The sequence below is a fragment of the Chlorocebus sabaeus genome, chromosome 8 (assembly GCF_047675955.1).
Source record: "Chlorocebus sabaeus isolate Y175 chromosome 8, mChlSab1.0.hap1, whole genome shotgun sequence".
NCBI lineage: Eukaryota > Metazoa > Chordata > Mammalia > Primates > Cercopithecidae > Chlorocebus > Chlorocebus sabaeus.
Window position 1 is genome coordinate 62,235,686 of NC_132911.1, and position 20,704 is coordinate 62,256,389.

At 39.5% G+C, this 20,704-nt stretch overlaps 1 protein-coding gene across 5 annotated transcripts in view; it reads left to right on the forward strand.

Annotated features, from left to right (window-relative positions):
- Window positions 1–20,704, forward strand: part of FAM110B (family with sequence similarity 110 member B) — a 156,626-nt gene that overhangs the window by 24,973 nt on the left and 110,949 nt on the right. For 2 of the 5 annotated variants that reach the window (XM_073018098.1, XM_038000474.2), the window contains exon 2: window positions 11,749–11,847. The exons of the other annotated variants lie outside the window; for them this stretch is intronic. The gene's annotated coding sequence lies outside the window, so the exon portion shown is untranslated. The remainder of the gene's footprint in view (window positions 1–11,748; window positions 11,848–20,704) is intronic. 5 annotated transcript variants of the gene reach the window in all.

Here is a 20,704-nt window from a genome sequence, read left to right on the forward strand (position 1 = left end):
TTGCTTTTCTCTCTTTGATTTAGTAAATTTGTTTTTTTTTTTCCTTCTACAAAGTCTAATTAGCAAGCCATTCAATAAATTTTTAATTTGAATTATATTTTAGTCTTGTATTTTATTTAGTGCCATTTTACAGTTTTTATTTCTGTCTGAAAATGTTCCATCTCTTCTCCTATTAGATTTTTTTATTTGCGGTAAACGCCTTAATATATTTGATGTAGTTGTTCTACAGTCCTTCACTAGTGAGCTCACTGAATCTCTCAGTGACAGAGCTCTCAGAATCTGAGATTCTGTTCTTACTGACGGTGTTTATTTTTACTTATGGATCATATTTTCCCATTTTTAAATATATTTTATAATTTTTAAAGTTTTCAGTGTTAAATTTTTAAATTGTATTCAGGTGTACACAAAATAGTGACATTTGTTTGTTTCATTTCTCAAGAGTGCTAGCTCTCTTCTTAATAGAGATAAGGCTAAGGAGCTGTATATTTAGATCCCTGAACGTTCAGTTAAGGTTGGAGTTACACTTTTAATTAGATAGAGTTCACCTGATTAGCCTTTTAAAAAAAAAGTTCATGTCAATATTTCAGCTGGGAGAAAGTTGGTCTACAATTTTAGATCTTTGATTTCCTGTTGGATTAAAAGATTGAATGAAGCATCATGAGAGTATATGGGCTACATGATTTCTCTCAGCCTTCTACCCTGTTGCTTTTTTGTCTAATTTGGGAGGCTGGGGGAAGGTAGTGGTAGATCAGAAGGCTTATTAGGAAAGTAACTTGCTTTTGCATTTGTTCTTCTAGCTTCCAGTCTGTCCCACCAGTGCATGCCACTGTCTGAGGCTTGTGTTTCTCTCCTTATTACTGCGAGTCTCTCTCCGATGGCTCGTTCCTCCTGATCTAGACGAGGCAGTCCTCAGATAGGGAAGCTGCTGTGGCTTTCAGCTCACCCAGGAAAGGCTGCTTTCTTCCTGGACTTAGGCTTCTTTGCATTTATTATTTTTTGCTAGGCCCATAGAAAAGTGACTTTTTATTTTGTCGGGGTAAAATTTTTTGTTGCCATAGGGTGGAAGGCTTTTTTGTGCTTCTCATTAGACATAGAAGTCTCACCTGCATTTTTAAAGCAAGTGCCCCAAAGTATAAAGTGTCAGTGAGTTTTTTTTCTCCCTGGATGCTGATTGGGTTTCACCGGTTGGAAGCACTGGATGACCATCAGTGCCCAGTTGAATGTGTTAAGTGACATTCTTCTTATTTTTCTTTTATCCAAGTCTAAAATCTGCGGTATCTGTGCTATTCTATTGGGTCACCACTGGTTACTGATACCTGCCAACCAAATAGGATATCTGAAAGGCAGTAAAATAAATAAATAAATAAATAAATAAATAAATAAATAAATAAAACCAAGCATTGCTCTGTAGGACTTGCCCTGAGACACTCTTTTTTAGTTATGGAACTGCCCAATCACATGTAAGCCAGAAAACATGAAAAGTTAAAGACACATACACAGAAGGGAATCCTAGCATTACTACTACTTATGGTTTAAATGTAATTATTTACCATTTCAGGTACTGTATCAATGTTGTTAAATGTATTGTCATTTAGTAGTCAGAACAACCCAGATGCTACCGTGTTCAACCTAGTTGATCAACCAGTATTATTTTATCCAATACCAACTTGGTTGAATAAGGTATCATTTATAGCACAGTGGTTAAAGGCGTATATTTTGCAGTCAACCCCAACTTGGAATCTCAGTTTTACTCTGGGTTGTTCTGACTACTAAATGACAATACATTTAACACCATTGACATTAATTTCCTTGAAGTTCTAAAGAGAACATATAGCAGACATTAAATATGGAAAGTTCAATCTACAGTGAAACCTTACCCTAATTGTTTTACACACATACTCTATGGCCTGGCTCTAGCATTCCACTTGCTGGGGAGCCAGTGTCGAGAGTTTCTGGGGTGCACAAGTGAGAAGGGAGTTGAGCTGTGAGCAGCATTCTGGAGTGCTGTTGGTGCTAGTCTCTCCTGCGAGTGTGGTCAGGCTCTCACTTTCATAAACACAATGATTAGTATTTAGCCTGTTCATGTACAAGAGCTTGACTGGTGAGAAAGACCTAACACTGTGCTTCTATTCTGAAAGCTAAATGTCCCTTGACATGAGAAGTTAAGAAGTACCCAGTAGACATGCCCTACACCATGGGCAAACCATGCAGGCATTATGCTAAGTGAAATAACCCAGTCAAAGAAGGACAAATGCTGCGTAATTCCACTTACGCAAAGTACCTAGAGTAGACAATGGTGACAAAGTACAATAGTGGTTTCCAGGGGCTGTAGGTGGGAAGAAGTAGGGGTGAATGGGGGTATAGAGTTTGAGTTTTGCAAGATGAAAGGAATTCTGGAGATGGGTGGTGGTGATGGTTGTACAACAGTGTGATAGTACTTACTCCACTGAACTGTATACTTAAAAAGGTTAAGTTGGTCAGTTTTACATCATATACATTTTTACCTCAATTTAAAAAATTTAATAATATACAACATGATGTCTCAATAAAATTTGTATTTCAGCCTTTAAAAAAAGCATCCAGTGGATTCTGTTATGTTTTACTAACATTACGCTTAATTTTTGTAGAACAGCAGAAAACATCAGTATTGATATTGGCATTGTTCTACACTTGCTTATTAAGGAGATGAATAGCTTTTCTTAAGGAAAGCCAAAAGTAGAAATTCTTTGGCCTGAAATCATTGCCACCTGCTCTGGAAAGCACTTGAAGAAGGCTCCAATTATACTTCTAGACAAGAAAGCCCAAACCCAGGGGGTTGTTAGACAGTGATTAGTCTCTCCAGGGGCAGAAAAACAGTGTGGGAAAGCCCTGCCCTCGCAGGTGATGAGCCCCAGGAGCCTGTGTGTCTTTCAGACAGATTACGTGAGACTTAGAGTCCCTGCATCCGATGTTGAATATATGGTGGAGACTAATTTTTTTAAGGAAAAAAAATTAAAAGAGAGATGAATTTCATCAGAACTCTCTAATACATGGAAGGGTGGAAAACTGCCAGTTTATAATCTTAGTGGAAAACAAATTTGTTGACTTAATTTCTTGGCATGGTATTCTAGGGTTACTTCAGTACTATTACATAATTTTTATTTTTATTTTTCAAGCAACACAGCGAGTGATTTAATAGATAGTCATTGAAAAATAATAATTTAAAAGATCAGCCTCCAGATAAGAGAAACCCTTTCTGCTTTACCCCTATGTTTTTTCTTTAAATAAGTATTTTTTTATTATGTCGGCTAATAAAGGATTTTGCATGTAAAACTTAGCAGCTACAAAATACATGTTTTTTTGCAACAGTTTTTGCCGGACAAAGAGGTACAGTGATTTTGGAAGAACTGGGCTGATGAAAAAGTAATTATTTCCCAATATATTTTGGACTCATGAATCTCAGGTCCTGCACAAGTTCAAACGTTTTTAAGGAAGGTAGCCCTACTATTCTCTCCTGCCTAGAATAGCATGGTAGTCCCACAAAATATATCAGAGTTACCTTTGTTTACATTCATATATGGGGATCTAAATAGTAGTTCCATCTAGCTGCTGCTCACATGTTGGCTGGGAACTTTACTATAAACTCTGTGTTTGCTTTGTCATTGTATTCGTCTTTTCTAGATGAGTTAGGATTTCCAGCTGTTGATTCAAAATCATTGAAGTTGTGGAAAATGACAGCATTATTAATTAGATCATATCCAGTCAGTAATGTGCTAGCTTTGAAAACATGTATTTGTATAATAAGCTGTGTCTGAGTACCATTTTTAGGAGTGTTAAAAATGAAAATGTGAGCTGTGTAGCACTCTTTTTAAAAAACTGTATTCTTTGCCACCAGGTATATTTATCTTTAATTTGCAACCAAGTATATTTATCCTTAAAAAGATTTTGTGACCCTACGTTGTACTAAGCGCTTATAGGTTTTTCCATCATGGCATTTTCCAGAAATTTCTATCTTGGCGTAACATTTCTTTGACCATATATGGATTTGCTAAATGTTATTGTTTATAGAGAATCAATGAACAAAAGTGATGGGCTACATTTGAGTAAATTTAATGAAACTTTCAATGTGCTTTTCTTTTTTTTTTTTTTTTTGTTTTGTTTTGTTTTGTAAAACTCAGAGAAATATACAGATCTGTTTCAACTTGGTCCAAATAAAAATAAATAATTAGAATACATAAAAAGGCTTCTCTTTAAGTTGTCTTTTTCCATAGCATGTGAGGAGCATTGCAGAGAGGTGATTTGAGTCTTATTAGTTTGAACCTCAGAAAGATGTCTGTAATTGTATAAGCCTGCCTTTTTTGGAAAGAAAAGGAAAATTTTCAGATTGTTGGGAAATCAATGATCCATAACCAAAAAGGGGATAGAAGGAACTTTATTAAGTGACTCCTCTGTGCCTGGCATTTTTACATATATTATTTTGTTGACATACATTCCTCCAAAGTAGGCATTATTTCTATTTATTAATGAAAAAACGAATTGCCCAACTTGATTTGTCCAAGGTACATTATGAATAATAGTGGCAAGGACTTAACCCAACTCTGCCTTACTCAGTGCTGCTGCTGAACAGCCAGCCAGCATTGAGTGAGTGTGTGCCCTGTGCCTGTTCCTTTGCCCACTTTTTTATAATAAATTGTTATTTGATCCTCACAGTGACCCTTGCAGGAAGGGGCTATAATTACCTTTTTACAGACTGGGAGGTTAAGTTAGTTACTCAAGGTCACATAGTGCCATGGAGGCAGGCTTTGAACTCAGTTGACTTCAGAATTCCAAAGAGAATACATTATCTAATCATTTTTGTTCTTATACTATATCCCAACTTAAGGCAGCCTGGATCCTTTAGAGAGTTGCTCACCTTCTATCTTCTGTAGACTTATAATAATGGTATTTGCCTGGGCTTACACTGTATCTGCTGCATGACCCACATTGATACACTGCAGACAGGACATAAACAACATGGCTAATTTACTATCTTGGAATCCCACTCATTCAAAAATATCTATGAAGTGTCACATCCTGGGCCACATCCCAGTGAATAAGATAACCGGGCAGGGGTTTGTGGTTTAGTGGGGAGATACAGCTATAACTAACCTTTATATCTGGGGCAAATGTTTTCGTGGAGATGAGCAAGGCACCATGGGCATGAAGGGGAGAAGTGGTCAAAGGTCAGAGAGGTCAAGGGAATGTTTCTCAAAGGCAGCACTGTCTGAACTAGGGAGGCATGGGCTGAAAGTCTCCAGACTCACAGCAGGAGACAGGGGTGTTTCAGACAGTGGGTATTTCCAACAGTGGGTAGCATGTGCACAGTGGGAAGGCAAGAAGAAGCATGGCCTGATGAGAGGGTGCTGCAGTGCTTCTGAATAGCTGGAACACAGCAAATGGGGACGTTGGTAGATGAGACTCCATCCATAGCGACCTTGTCTGCCATCCTGAGAAATGTTTGGCCTTGATCTTATAGGTGATGAGGAACAGTGAAAGTGTAAAAAGTATAGGCGTGAGGGCAGGAGGGCATGGACGCAACTGGATATGAGAAAGATTAATTTTACTGAAAGGCTGGTGTTGGGAGACAGGTTGTGAGGTGATGGTAATGACCTGAGTGTCACACTGAGATTAATTTAGGATGAGAGTATTACTAAATTTGTAGCTGCTGCCAGGCATCCCTACCTTAGCAGGTAGTCCATTCAGATTTGAGATTGTTCAATTGCCAGGGTGTTCTTATCATGAGCTGTATAACCTCTCTATAACTTCTGCTGCTCAGAATGATGTCTCTTCCTCCACATGACAAGCACTTCCCTAGTTGATGTAAATATGTTTAGGTCCACGTCCTGTCCACCCATGCCTCAGTTTCTGCTAGATCTTATCAACTTGGATTGGACAGGAGGTCCATGGTCTTTCCAGACTCATGCATCATCTTAGGGACTTAGTAGTGGGGTTTGCAACACTATACAAGATTCTGGCACCTTCAGCTGGACTTCAGAAGGGGGCTTGCAATGAGTACATTCACAGCATAATAGAACATCCCCTTTATGCCTGCTACATGGGTTGACCCACTGAGTACAGGGTAGTGCTTATATATATTTGTACTGAACGCAATGCTTCTGATAGTGCGGCCTATCAGAAATCACTAGTATTTATGTCATAGCTAACACTTGAGTGATAAACTTGCAGGCTTTATTCACATAACATAGTTTGAGCTTCTACTGTGGATTGCATTACTTACTTTTTTTGGATGATGAACTTTGTAAGAGCAAGGGCTCTTTTTTACTTAATCTTGGTGTCCTTTTTCATCTAGTGTAGTGACTAAAACATGCCAGCCCATCAGGAAATATGTGTTGAATAAATGTAGTTTGATTATTATTTTGACCTGCACTTGATATTAGTACTATAACATTGTTCTAGCTTAGCACATTTGGAATCATGATTCTCTTGTATATCATTTTAGTCATTGTCAACCTTGAATCATCTGTAATCACTTTGATAAGCCTGTCTTATATCTTGTTTACATATTATAGATAAGAGTTTCTAGTAGACTCAGAGACAAAGCCTTGTGGATGCTTAAGAGGTTTTTCTCATTTAGCATATCCAAGTGTTTTTAAGAATAGTTTTGGAGTTGATTTACAATCTGGTCTATAATTCTTCAAGTTTCCACATTGACTGTTTTTTTCTACACATTTCTTGGTACGTCTTTGTTACCCACACAATGGGTGGGTTCAGTTTCTTGGCGGTTGACAGTCCAGTGACCACGATTGGATTTAACAAGGGGATTGTATTACTTGCAAGAAGTAAGGACACCAGGATAGTTCCCAGAGCAGTGCCTTCCCTAACTGTGGTGAAAACAGGGCTTTCATTAGGCTGGTTAGCTGTCATTGTATGAAGAGTAAAGGCAGTGCAGGTGCAGCTGCTGGTCATGTTTCTGCGTATTATCAATCTTCTACATACAATCAAGCTTCTACATGTGGTCATGCTTCTACATACATCACTTGTATAGAAAATTGCAAATAAACTCCTCCCCAGGCAGGGTTTTTAGTGTGATGATGAGGAGAGTTGGTCAAAGTTTGTCTCCAACTCTGGCATCCCTGGACCCAACTGTTTTTTTGTTTTTCTGGGGTTGAGTTTCTTCTTGGAACTTTTTAAAAGAACATGAACTGAAGGTGCAACAAGGACAAGTGGGTGTAGTCTCTCACAGTGTTTACTCAAAAACCCAGGGACCTTGGGCTATATCTTACCTCTCCTGTATGTCACTCTCCATGGATTATCAAGAGTTTTAGAAGGCTTATCTTTTTACATTGAAGAAATTTATTGTAGACCAAATAGGATTAGAATATATTTTGGAAATCTATTGTAAGGTCACAACTTACTAGAAGTTGTAGAACAAGGGAATGATTTAGTGTCCTTGTAAGCAGTATTATTGATTATTGGTTTTTCTTTTTTGTGGTCTCCAGATACTTAGCCATCATTGATTGCTATAATCCTTATTAATTATTTGAAAATGTTGAGTACCATCCACTGAAAGAGTCCCAGGGCTTATTGAGGAAGTTTGTGAATATTAAAAGATGGGAACACTGAGTTTTTTTTAAAAGTACTTTTGTGAGTTACAATATATATAAAACTAAATTTACTGATTTTAAGTGTATGGTTTAATGTATTTTCACAGATATGGGCAGTTATGCACCCACTACCGCAATCCTGAAATAGAACATCTCCATCACCCAGCATGTTCTCTGGGGTGTCTTTGCAGTCAGTCCCTTCCCCCACACTCTGACCGTGCCAATCATTGATCTGCTTTCTATTGCTCTAGTTTGCCTTTCTCTAAAATTTCATATAAATGCGATCATATGTGTAGTCTTTTGTGTTTGGCTTCTTTTCCATAGTATAATGCTCTTTAAATTGATTTACGTTGTTGTATACATCAGTAATTATTTCTTTTTCATTACTGAGTAGTATTCCCTTGTGTGATGTACCGCAAATTGTTTATCCATTCACCAGTTGATGGACGTTTGGATTCTTTCAAGTTTGGGGATATTATGAATAAGGCTTCTGTGAACATTCTTATGCAAATCTTTGTGTGGAATCTCTGTGTTTCAATTTTGTCTTGGGTATATACTTGGTAGTAGCATTGCTGGGTCATACGGTATATGCTTAACTTTATAAGCAACAGCCAAATTAGTTTTCAAAGTGCTTGTAACATTTTGAATTTCCAACAATCATTGTATGAGAATCCAAGTTGTTTCATATCCTTACAAACACTTGATATTTTCTTTTTGAGACAGAGTTTCGCTCTTGTTGCCCAGGCTGGACTGCAATGCCACGGTCTCGGCTCACTGCAACCTCCACCTCACGGGTTCAAGTGATTCTGCTGCCTCGCCCTCCCAGTAGCTGGGATTACAGGCGCCTGCCACCACGCCTGGCTGATTTTAGTAGAGATAGGGTTTCACCATGTTGGCCAGGCTGGTCTTGAACTGCTGACTTCAGGTGATCCGCCCGCCTTGGCCTCCCAAAGTGCTGGGATTATAGGCGTGAGCCACCGCGCCTGGTAACACTTGATATTCTCAAACCTTTTAAAATTAGCCATCTTATTTGGTATGTAGTGGTATCTCATTACAGTTTTATTTTGCATTTCCCTGATACGTTGAAGATCTCTTCCTGTGTTTACTTGGCATTTCTTTATTTTCTTTTTGAAATATGTTGGAAAGGACATCTTGTCCTTTTTTCTCCCTTAATATGGTTGTTTGGCACTTAGTTTTAATATCATTAGTGAGTTTATAAAAAGAAATATAAGGAAAATATTTTGTTGCGTTCACAGTTTCTAGAAAAGAGTTCTTCTTAATGGACATTTTGTTTCCTGACTGTGTGTGTGTGTGCATGTGTGCTTTTTTGGGCATGCGTAGAAGAGTTTTTCTGTCATCTGTTGGCTGGATTTCATTTATCTTACCTTGCTTGCTTGCATATACTCTTTATTTCCACGGAATCTGTCAGTTCACATTCCCCGGGAAAACTCCATGTGGATTTACTAACTACCCATCTAAAGACACACTCACAGTTACACTCTCATCCTGTACAAACCTTAACTCCAGTGCTGCTCTGAAGGACTTCTTTGGTGACGTTCATCATCAGCCCACAGTGGGCAGGACACCATCTGTTGCTTTTCGGTTCTCATGCACCTAGCACTGTGCAGCAATCAATAATGGGAGAGTCAACACATGACTATTGTTAATAAGCTGCTGACCTGGGTGACCCAAGTGCTTTGCAGTGATTCTAGGGTTTCAGTGAATACGAATTCAGTCTGAACTGATAGATCTAATACCAAATCGTTTTGAAATTCTACTTTCAAAACTGGTTATGTAAGCTTTGAGTAGAATACCTATGTTTTTCTTGAGAGACTATAAATCTACTTGAAAATGTGTTGCAGCAAACCTATGATTATGATATGACTATGAATAAGACAGGGAAACTGTATAATATTTTAGTATTAGATTTATCTAGGTTAGACAACCTAAGAATATCCCAAATTTCATTTTGGATTTCTCATGGGCATTTATATTTTAATCTAGCTTTATCGCTGGGACAAAAGGCAGAGTATGCCCTTGATAACTTAAACAGTAGGTTATATTGACAGAAAGTTGAGTTGACTTGTGATGTTGTAATCATGCAGAGTAGAAATGATTTTTTTGTTTGTTTGTTTTACGCTAAAATAGATGAAATTGTAATCTCTTAAGAGGTTATTTAGGAAATTAAAGATCCGCCATGATCTAATAGAGCACTGGATTTACACCTAGAAAATCTGGGAATCTGGAGCTGGCTTAGCTGTGTGACTTTGAAGTGGTCACTTAACCACTCTGGGCTTTCTTTTTCTCATCTGTGAAATGAGACAACTGGAGCAGATGACCGTATGATCCCTAAGTTTCAAGCATCTGTGCTATGAGTTATTTCTATTAGGATCGTTTTGATTTCACATGGCAGCTCTGAAGATAAATCCAGTCTTGAAGTTCTCCATATGTGGTATTACTCCCTGTCTCAATCACAACTGAGTGACTTTTCTGTCTGTGAATTCATTCTAGTAAGTGTTCAGCTCTTTGCTATTTTCTTCCTTCAAAAGTGTGAGAAGGATAAGGCAAAAATCATGAGAAAAAATGAACAGGGATCTTAGATATAATTTTTGGCCAACACAAAAAATATTGGTTGCAAAATATTAAAATACAGAACCCTTTGCTTTGTTATTCTGGGCCACAGTCAAATTCGTATGGGCCCAGATATATTTTGAATCAATATTTCTCTAACATAATAACAGCACATGATTTCATTAATTTGAGTTTCTGGAAATTCCATATACCTCAGCAGTCTAATAAAATACTATCTTAAATTTCAGGTATTAAAGCAATAAAAAGAACTATGGAACTTGGAGTTTATCTTTCTATTTTAATCTAATACTAGTCTACTTTATCTTCTTGTTGAACCTTGTTAGGTAATGGGACAGGAAAAAGTAGGCTGTTTTGAAAGTTTTAAGAGTGGAGACTATCAATCTTAGTTGTTATTTGGGCGTTTTCAGGCTTTCTTTGTATTTTTTTGAAGCGATACAAAATCTAGGTCAGGATTTGCAGCCTTTGTAATAAATGTTTAGTGTATCATTCATTACACATTGCTCCAGAAAGGAGATGATAGTGCTGAGGATGCTGGCATAGATCTTAATGAAGTAGTTTTTAGCCATTATCTGGAGTCCCAAATGCCTCCTTAAAATATTTTTCCCTTGGTTACTCCTATAAACCTGCAAAATATACAGTAAATCTCAATAAAGAAGATATCTATCGCAGACAGGACACTTCCTTCCCTGTCGGTTGGCTCCCACTCTCGAGTAAACAAAGATGCAGTCATTTGGACTAATGGTATCTGACAAAAGCAGATGCTGGAGGAGGAGACAGTTAAGATTTTCAGCACAGTATTTTCTTTAGCATTGCGGGCCGTCCTGATAACCACCACTTTCACGACTCGTCCTAGTATCTCCAAGTGCAGGAAAAGCAGAACATGTCCAGCAGAAGCGGCTTTCCTCCAGGAGCCTCCGTTTCTTTCCCCGTTTCCTCCAGGAGCCTCCGTTTCTTTCCCTGTTTGTAAGAAGGAGTCATGTTGTTTCTGGGTCCAGTCAATGTTAATTTTCCCTGATAATGAAATAGTTTGTACTTGAAATTTGGGACTGTGAGGCCATCAAGATCTGTCCTCGATCCAGGAAAAAGAAGTCCAAGACCAGCGGAAATGTGTGCTTGTTCATGACCTTGGGTCTGAACTGCATTTGGAGGACAGAACAAGCTACTGGACCTGTCCTGTGATATCTTCTCCCTTTGCAAACATTAACAGTGTTTCTGGAGGACAGCGTACTGGTTCTGCAGTTGTTTGTGAGGAGGCTTCATCATTTCCTGCATGATTCTGGGAGTTAGAAGGAGTGACATGTCCTTTCTGGGAAGCTGAGTATGAAACAGTGCAAAGCCGGGGTTCCCCAGGCTCATAGCCATACACAGGCTCTTGATTAGTTTATTTTCCATTGAATACATGAAGTTGGCCCTATACCTTGATTTTTGTTTCCTTTTGGAATCAGTTTTACAGTTTCTTAGAGCAGCTGAATTAGAAATGGGCTTTGAGGAAAAGCAATTTAATTTTGAATGATACCTTTTAATCACTTTTATTCACCAGCGTGATTTTTAATCTGTATCTTTTTCCTTTTAGAAATCTCCAAATTAGACATCCAGAGCAGCATTCTTGTTCTTTCTATGTCTTGAATTAGAAACTACCAAGGCTCTTTAAGTCCTGAAAAGGAAATAAAAGGTAATTATGTTAAAAAGTTATTATTAAAATCATGTATAAACCTGGTTATAAAGTAAATATTATCCTTTGTATGTTGAGCAGAATTTAAGTATTCTCCAATTTTTCCCACCTTTTTCATTCTTACTTTCCCTTCCACCTTTTTCATTCTTACTTTCCCTTCCCTCCTTCCTTCTTTCTTCCTTCCCTTCCTCCCCCTTCCTTTACATATATTAATTCTGTATTCCAACTTCCCATGCCCTGGCAGGAATGGGGAGATTGGCAAAAACCATCCTTGGAGAACTGGCTCCCCAGCCTCTGTGCCGGCTGGTGGGGGGCAGATGCTTTGCCATTGGTTTGGCTGAGAGGCTGATCCCAGCACCTGCCCCACCTTCGCTGGTTCACTGGCCCTGAAATGCATGCGCTTCTCCCAGCCCTCTTTGAACTTGCCTGGGTGTTTACTTGCAGTGGCTTTTTTTTTTCTGAGAATTCTGAGCACTCAGTGGATATTTAACTTCCCCAATTGGCACTGTTAGAATTATAATCTCTCATGGGGTAAGTAAAACGAAAACAGTGTACTGTTCCCCAGCTACTGAATATGTGAATATTCTCACTGGACATGGGACCTAGTATATATATTTTTAATTACTAACATAATGTAAATATTGCAAACAAATAAATGTTACAGATAAGTAGCATAGAATGCAACTGTCTACTCAAAAGCTACTCTCCAGATAAAATACTGGTTAGATTTAGGTGCACATTCTTTAATTATTTTTTTCTCCATGCACATACTAATGTTCAAGTATTCAGTCTGTATTAAATCCCTTAACCCTATGAGTGAAAGTATTGGGGTAAAGATGACATCATAATTTCTGGTAAATACTGTGACTTATTTTTGTTCTTGGCCTTTGTTAATCTAAATAATGATGTCTATGAGTTGGGGGCCACTGGCACACCTATTATGCACTTGGTTTATTTGATGGCGTTTTGTAGTTACTTTCTAATCCAGAGCACTTACCTCCCATTGTGTTAGGAATGCATTAGTTGTTCCAGTGTTCCATAGAGAACCTGGACTCATGTGGCAAGGTGAACACCCTTATCTTGGGTGGAGGGCAGGAGTGGTAAACTTCTCCCTAAGCTGAGAACTGTGGTAAATCCACTCCAGTGTGGCTCTTGAGACATCGATTTCATTAAAAAAAAAAAAAAATTTCTACTGTTATTTTAAATTCAGGAGGTGCACATACAGGTTTGTTACATGAGTATATTGTGTGATGCTGAGGTTTGGGATATAAATGATCCCATCAACCAGGTAGCAGACATAGTACCCCATCAATAGGTTTTTCAGCCTTTTCCCACTGTTACCCCCCAACCCAGTAGTCTCCAGTGCCTTTTGCTCCCATTTTTATGTCCATGTGTACTCAGTGTTTAGCTCCTACTTATATGTGAGAACATGCTGTATTTGGTTTTCTGTTCCTGCATTAATTCGCTTAGGATAATGGACTCCAGCTGTGTCCATGGTGCTGCAAAGTTCGTGCTTTCATTTTTCTAATGGCTCTGTAGTATTCCATGCTGTGTTATGTACCACATTTTTTAAATCCAGTCCACCATTGATGTACACCTAGGTTGAGTGTATGTCTTTGCTATTGTGAATAGTGCTGCAGTGAACATATGAATGCATGTGTCTTTTTGGTAGAACGATTTATTTTCCTTCAGTTATATACCCAATAATGGGATTGCTGGGTCAAATGGTAGTTCTAGTTCTTTGAGAAGTCTCCAAACTGCTTTCCACAGTGTCTAAACGAATTTACATTCCCACCAATAGTATATAATCCTTCCCTTTCCTCTGCAGAAGGAGTGTAAATGATTTCAACAACCAAAACCAAATAGTACCGTTAAAAATTAGGCAAAAGACATGCAGACACACTTCTCAAAAGGAGACATACAAGCAGTCAACAAACATGAAAAAATACTCGATGTCACTAATCATCAGAGAAATACAAATTAAAACCACAACAAGGTACCATCTCGCAGCAGTCAGAATGGCTATTATTAAAAAGTAAAAAAAATTAGTTTTATTTTTCACAGTGTCTCTATCCATTCTTAAGCTGTCAGCTGCAAGTCAGTTGATTGTCACACGTCTTCTTCCTGCTGACTGCCTCTTACTCTGGCTTCCTGCCTCTCGCCTGAGATGCCAGAGCATTGCCTCTGGTGCCTGACTCGGCCCTCCTACCACCTTTCCCTGGTAGCCTTTGTTAACCTCCCCCTGCACCCTTGGAATTGAGCCCTCCCATCACTGGATGCCCACCACTATATCCCAAAACAATTTTGCCATAAATTCCAGCAGTCCCTCCTGAAACAGACCTGGGTAACCAAGAGTCCGAGTAGCAAAATCCATAGTCTAGATCCTACTATGGCCGAGGGACACAGTGGGCTGTGGTAACTAAGGGACAGATGACCACTGAATGGACATGGAGCATCCGTCTAGACCAAGGCTTGTTATCCTGGAATGCCTAGTGCCCTGGACACTCAGAAACCCTGTCATTTGGGTCTTGTGCACTGGGTATCATTGAGCTGCCAGCTTTGAAGCAAGGCTTCTGTTTTCTTATGGTGAGTTCCTTCAGGAAAACTTGGGCAGGGGGAGCGTCCCAGCTGGATTTATCAGCTGACTTAAGGTTTGGAAGGTCTGGCTCTGCCCAAACCAGTCCTGGCCCCCTTCCTGTCCATTGTTTCAGTTCTTCTCATGTCTAGTGACAGAGTGCAGTTCTGGAAAGCCACACTCCTCAGTGCTGAGGGTAAGAGTGTGGGCTTTAGTGTTAGAACGACCTGGGTCAGGACCTGGACTCTGCCATGTGCAATATGTACAGCCCTGGAAAAGCTGTTTACTCGATGTGCCAGCCTCTTCATCCATCAAAGCAGAATAACAGTAGTGCCCAGATCATAGGAATGTGAGGTTAGGAATGTGAGTTGCAACATGAGCTGGCACATGAGAAGTGTTTGAGATATGTTAGTAGCTTATGTACTGTGATCTTCTGCAGAATGGAGATACTACCTACTTCTGAGGGTTGCTGTAAGCATTAAATGAGGTGATGTATATAAATACATTGTGCTGGGCGGATAGTGCATACTCTGTAACTGAGAGCCCTCCATGATCATGATGAAGTAAAAATAGCACTATCAGCAAATGTGTTCAGAATGGGACAGACATTGTGACCCAGAGTGTAGGGGAATATCTAACAGTAGTAGGGAAGAATGGCCGCAAGTTCAGTCGTCTCATCGTTAGTATAAGTCACCGTCTAAACTTTGGTCACAAAGGTTCATTCATAAAGGCTCTGGTTATGATTGACTACTAGAGTGAATAGTCAAGAGTTATGTGTCCAAAGATCCTTTTATTCTTATTAGGGACTACTTTTGGATTTTTATGAAATTTAAAAATCAACTTAAGAATAGAGATAGTAGTAATTATTTTGTTCTCTCATTACACAATATTTTTTATCATCCTTAAATGGGAAGTATACTGGAGAATGCTCACTTATGTTATATGGTTGTTATGAAATGATTAAAGCAAGAAAATTGAAATCTAATAACGTTTGACCCTATCATATCATACCTAAATTAAATGAGATGTATTTAAACTTTGGCATTCATTTTCCTCTACTTTAAACCAAAGACACATTTGAATTCTTGGTGTGTTAGAGAATTTTCTTACCATTTGTTTCACACATTTGCTTTTTGTACACTTGAAACTAATGACATTACTTGGCTGAAAAATGTCTTTTAAAGAAAAGAGTATATAATTACATAATTCACTGCAAGTCACCTTAGAAAGTGAATGTATCTGAGCCCTCCTGTCCATAGAAACCTGTCCTGTTATCTTAGCACCCAGACCTGGCATTGAGCATGCTCAGTATAGATGGGAACTGAATTGAAAAAGCAGCAAAGGAATTGAAGGTGTGAAAACCCATTTGTTAGAATGCTGAGAACATGGTGACATTTCTAATTTACCTTTAGCAGTACAGTTTAAACTATAATGAAAGACACTGTAGTGGGAGTAACATGTGCATTTGAATGCAGTGATAGTGATACTAGTTCTTTGCTCTATGCTAAGTTTAGGATGCCGATGGGCTGGAGTCATCTGTCTCTTCTTTCCTTCTCCCCTCCTTCCCTGCTTGCCCCTTCCTCCTCTTTTTCTTACTACCCCCAACTCCTCCTCCTTATGAGACTGACCTTGTGCAAGGCCCCATGCGTTCTTGTTCTTCCAGCATTCCCTATGCAGTAGCCTGCGCCTCTGTGGAGGAGGTCCTGATGCAAAGCAATAATGCCACTCCACTTGCTGTTTCTGCAGTTGTGACTTGTATTCCTGTAGACCCTTACATCGGTCACACACCAAGGGAAGGAGTAGGCAGTCCCTTTTTCAGAATCATGGTGGCACGTCTCTCATGCTGACTTAAGTCAACCTCTTAGAGTGGTTTTATCAGTGTCCTTTGCTACATCTTTTCTCAGCTAATTTGGGATGAAAACATTCTGCCTGTATTAACATCACTATATTCTGTCAGAGAACAGTATTACGCCTGAATTTCAACAAGTCTGTTTGCATTTCACAGGAGAGAGCCAGGCTTAGCCAGAAGTTTTATATTCTGTATGAAATCAAGACTTATTATCTTACTTGATAATATTCATTCCTCATGGTAGAAATCTAAAACTGAACTTGCTAAGTGTTCTTCTCTCCAACAGTAGACATCAGCAGTAGTCTTAAAAATCACTGACTTTTGGCCGGGCGCGGTGGCTCAAGCCTGTAATCCCAGCACTTTGGGAGGCCGAGACGGGTGGATCACAAGGTCAGGAGATCGAGACCATCCTGGCTAACATGGTGAAACCCCGTCTCTACTAAAAAAATACAAAAAACTAGCTGGGTGCCGTGGCGGGCACCTGTAGTCCCAGCTACTCGGGAGGCTGAGGCAGGAGAATGGCGTAAACCTGGGAGGCGGAGCTTGCAGTGAGCTGAGATCCGGCCACTGCACTCCAGCCTGGGCGACAGAGCGAGACTCCGTCTCAAAAAAAAAAAAAAAAATCACTGACTTTTTAAAGGAAATCTGCCTTATTTCATGGCTGCCCACAGGTTAGGATTGGTCATGAGATTAAGCTAGTAGGAATAATACAGCCACCTCTCAAAATTTGTAATCATGCCAACTGACAGTTTCCAAAAGCCAAGGAGTAGTTAAGGTGCTGATCTGAATGGGATAGATTAGTGAGAACCCCCCCCTTCTTGCACATATGTGCACATGCAAACGTGTGCATACATATACACCTCCCAGAGGTGTGATTTGATTTTGGACTTCAGCTGTTATTGAGTTTGCTTCCTTACTTGCTTTAGGTATTGATCTGACTTGAGTACCATTGAAGAGCAACCGCCTTAAGCATGAGTGTATTTTAATATGTAGTAGTACACAGTTCTTCAGTCTCTTCAAACCCTAAGAATTTGAGTTTTTCTTTTCCAAGTACAAGAGTATACTAGTTCTCTGAAATTTGGTAATACAAACTTAGATTTTCCTGGAATGAGTTTCCCTTATTGTTATCCAATCATAGTTATTATTTTTTTAGCTTCTTTCACTGTTTGAGTAAAGGGAAAAAACATCGGATGGTGTGTTCTAGTTTTTCAGATTGTTTGAAAACAGCAAAGTATTGATAGACCTTTCATGTGTTAATGCCGTTAAGGTACAAGTATGTTAATTTTTTTTTTTTTACATAGTCTATAAGCTGATCAACCTGCAACCTACTATCTATAGTAAATGCATTCTTATTGTTACATAGGATTATCTTTTTAAAAACAGTACTTTTAGTGACTTGAGGTTTTTGCATATTAATATATAATTTTTACTTGTCTTCTCTCTAAAAGGAAGGTTTTTTTGTTTGTTTTTTATTTTTTTTAGTTAAAATGTTCTCCAATTTGGAGCTTAGAATGGTGACTCATACCTATAATCCCAACACTTTAGGAGGCCAAACTGGGAGGATTGCTTGAGCCCAGGAGTTGGAGGCTGCAGTGAACTGATAGCGCCACTGCCCTCTAGCCTGAGCGACAAAGTAAGACTCTGTCTCTTTAAAAAAAAAAAAAAAAAAGTTTTCTAATTTAGGTTGCATACATCAGTCATGATGATGAAATTCTTTTTTCACAAAAAGTATTGTTCACAATCTGTTTAGTTTTCTTAGTGGCATCTCTTTCCAGTGAGTACTGTCTTTGGCAATGTTTTCTGACTTGTTTCCTAACTTAATTAGAATTGGAAAACAGCCGTTACTTTTCTCTCTTTCTCTTTGTTGTCTGGGGCCCTCATACCTGACTATCTTGCTTTTCGCTTTCTCCTTCCCCCACTGCAGTTAACGCTTCATCTCTGAGGCTACTTTTCTTTGTTTGGAGTCTGTCAGCTGAACAGATAGGCATCACCAATGTGTGACACAAGCAGGGACTGTCTGGGTTTGAAATGCAAGATGTATTGTACTAAATGAATTCCAGATTGTTCTGCTTTAGTAGCTCACCCAATTTTTGTTTCTTTAATCTTCAAAAGGTACGACTGGGATACTTGTATTCCTGTAGACCCTCACATCAGTTACACACCAAGGGAAGGAGTAGGCAGTCTCTTTTTAGGATACTTGCACCTATTGAGAAAGCTTGTGGTCCTCTCCCTGAGTGATTGCTGATAACATAGAAATGCATGGTAGCCTCTTTTCACTTAAAAATTAAGTATCAGGTACTGCTTACTCTAGATTAGGTTACAGAGCTGCCATCATTCCTCATCATCAGCCCTGGGACCATTAATGGTGACTGTTCTCTCGGCTCAGAGCTGTGTTGTATTTTGCATATGGAATCCTGGAGTGTTGAAGACAGAGATGTCGCATATTTAATTTTAACTCCTTGATTTTCAGAGGAGAAAACAGAGATCATTTCACAATTGTCTTCATATAAATAGTTGTAAGAATGCAACAAAGATATTCTTAGTATATCTATTCTTCATGTAATTAAAATATCTGTGAAAATTACCTTTAATCCCAGCACGTTGGGAGGCCAAGGCAAGTGGATCACTTGAGGTCAGGAACTCGAGACCAGCCTGGGCAACATGGTGAAACCCCATCTCTACTAAAAATGTAAAAGTTAGCCGGGTGTAGGGGCATAGGCCTGTAATCCCAGCTGCTTTGGAGGCTGACGCAGGAGAATCATTTGAACCTGGGAGGCAGAGGTTGCTGTGAGCCAAAATCGTGTCACTGCACTCCAGCCTGGGTGACAGAGTGAGCGAGACTTTGTCTCATTAAAAAAAAAAAAAAAAAAAAAAAACCACTCTGAAAAGTAACAAGTACCTCAAATTATGTTAACATTGATCAGCTCTCTCTACCCACCCTTCAGATCCACTTTATCCGGGACCCAGAGAAGAGCTTGGCATTCAGGAATTTCCTAAACCCCTGTGTGTTTGTGTTTGCTCATTCATTGGTTCCCTTAAGAAATGTATTCTGGGCACTCGCTGTGCGGTACCGGAAAGACGTGGCTCTTGATTAAGAAGCACGTAGTTAACCCACCAGAGTTGTTATCTGATCCCATATTTCTTTAAATTTAGCATTTGACGTAGCCAGCAAGATTTGTGTTTTTGACAGAATTCCCTGAAGGAGCTGAGGAGAGCATATCAGCCTGAGGTAGAGGCTATGAGAGCATTTCCCTGGGGCCAGGTTGCCGGGGGCCCAGCCTGGGCTGGCACTCACAGGGCCCCTCCTTGCTGGCCCTACTGAGCCCAGAGTCATTGTCATTCTCAGAACCTCCTATGTTTGGGTTATGCTAAAAATGTAGGGAACTCTGTTACATCAGCCTTAATTTGACTGGAAGAGGTCAAATTAAAGTCCTTGTTTGGTTTCCTGCAAAGTCCCTGTTTCCTGCAAAGTCCCTGTTTGGCTCCTTGCTGGTTGGCCGAGGCAGGCGAGTCCACCCTGGAGTACCACAGGCCTGTTCCAGGGGCCAAGAAGGCCTTTGTCTCCAGCTCCATTTTCTTACTCTTTGCTTTTGAACTTCTCACCATCCATGTAGAAAAAGTCTTATACATGTGGGATCCCACTGAGTTTATATGGTGTTGAAATTTCACTCACTAGTACTCTTCTCACAATTTAAAAAATAGTCATTTAAGAAGTTATATTTGTTGAGTAGGCTGTGTTAGGAGCCGCTCCTGTCTATGGGACAGTAGGAAGTACAGCAGGAATTTCAGAACCAAATTTCAGATCTGCCCCCTGATAGTGGTGGTTTGAGTCACATAAAGTGAGGTTAGCCTCCCCGTCTGAAGGTCAGTTCTTTTTTATATATATATATATATATATATTTTTTTTTTTTTGAGGCGGAGTCTTGCTCTGTTGCCCAGGCTGGAGTGCAGTGGCCAGATCTCGGCTCACTGCAAGCTCTGCCTCCCGGATTTACGCCATTCTCCTGCCTCAGCCTCCCGAGTAGCTGGGACTACAGGCGCCCGCCACCTCGCCCGGCTAGTTTTTAGTATTTTTTAGTAGAGACGGGGTTTCACTGTGTTAGCCAGGATGGTCTCGGCGGATCACGAGGTCAGGAGATCGAGACCATCCTGGCTTATATATGTTTAAACATGCACACAGACACACATATACACACATATTAGAGACAGGGTCTCAGTCTCTTGCTCAGGCTGGAGTGCAGTGATGTGATCAGAGCTCACAGAAGTAACCTTGAACTCCTGGTTGCAAACAATCCCACCTCAGCTTCCCAAGTAGCTGGGACTACAGGCATATGCCACCATGCCTGTGGAGACGGTGTGGTCTCTAATTTTTAAATTTTGAATATTTAAATTTTTTTAAATTAAATGTTTGCATCTTTTATATTTTTAAATTT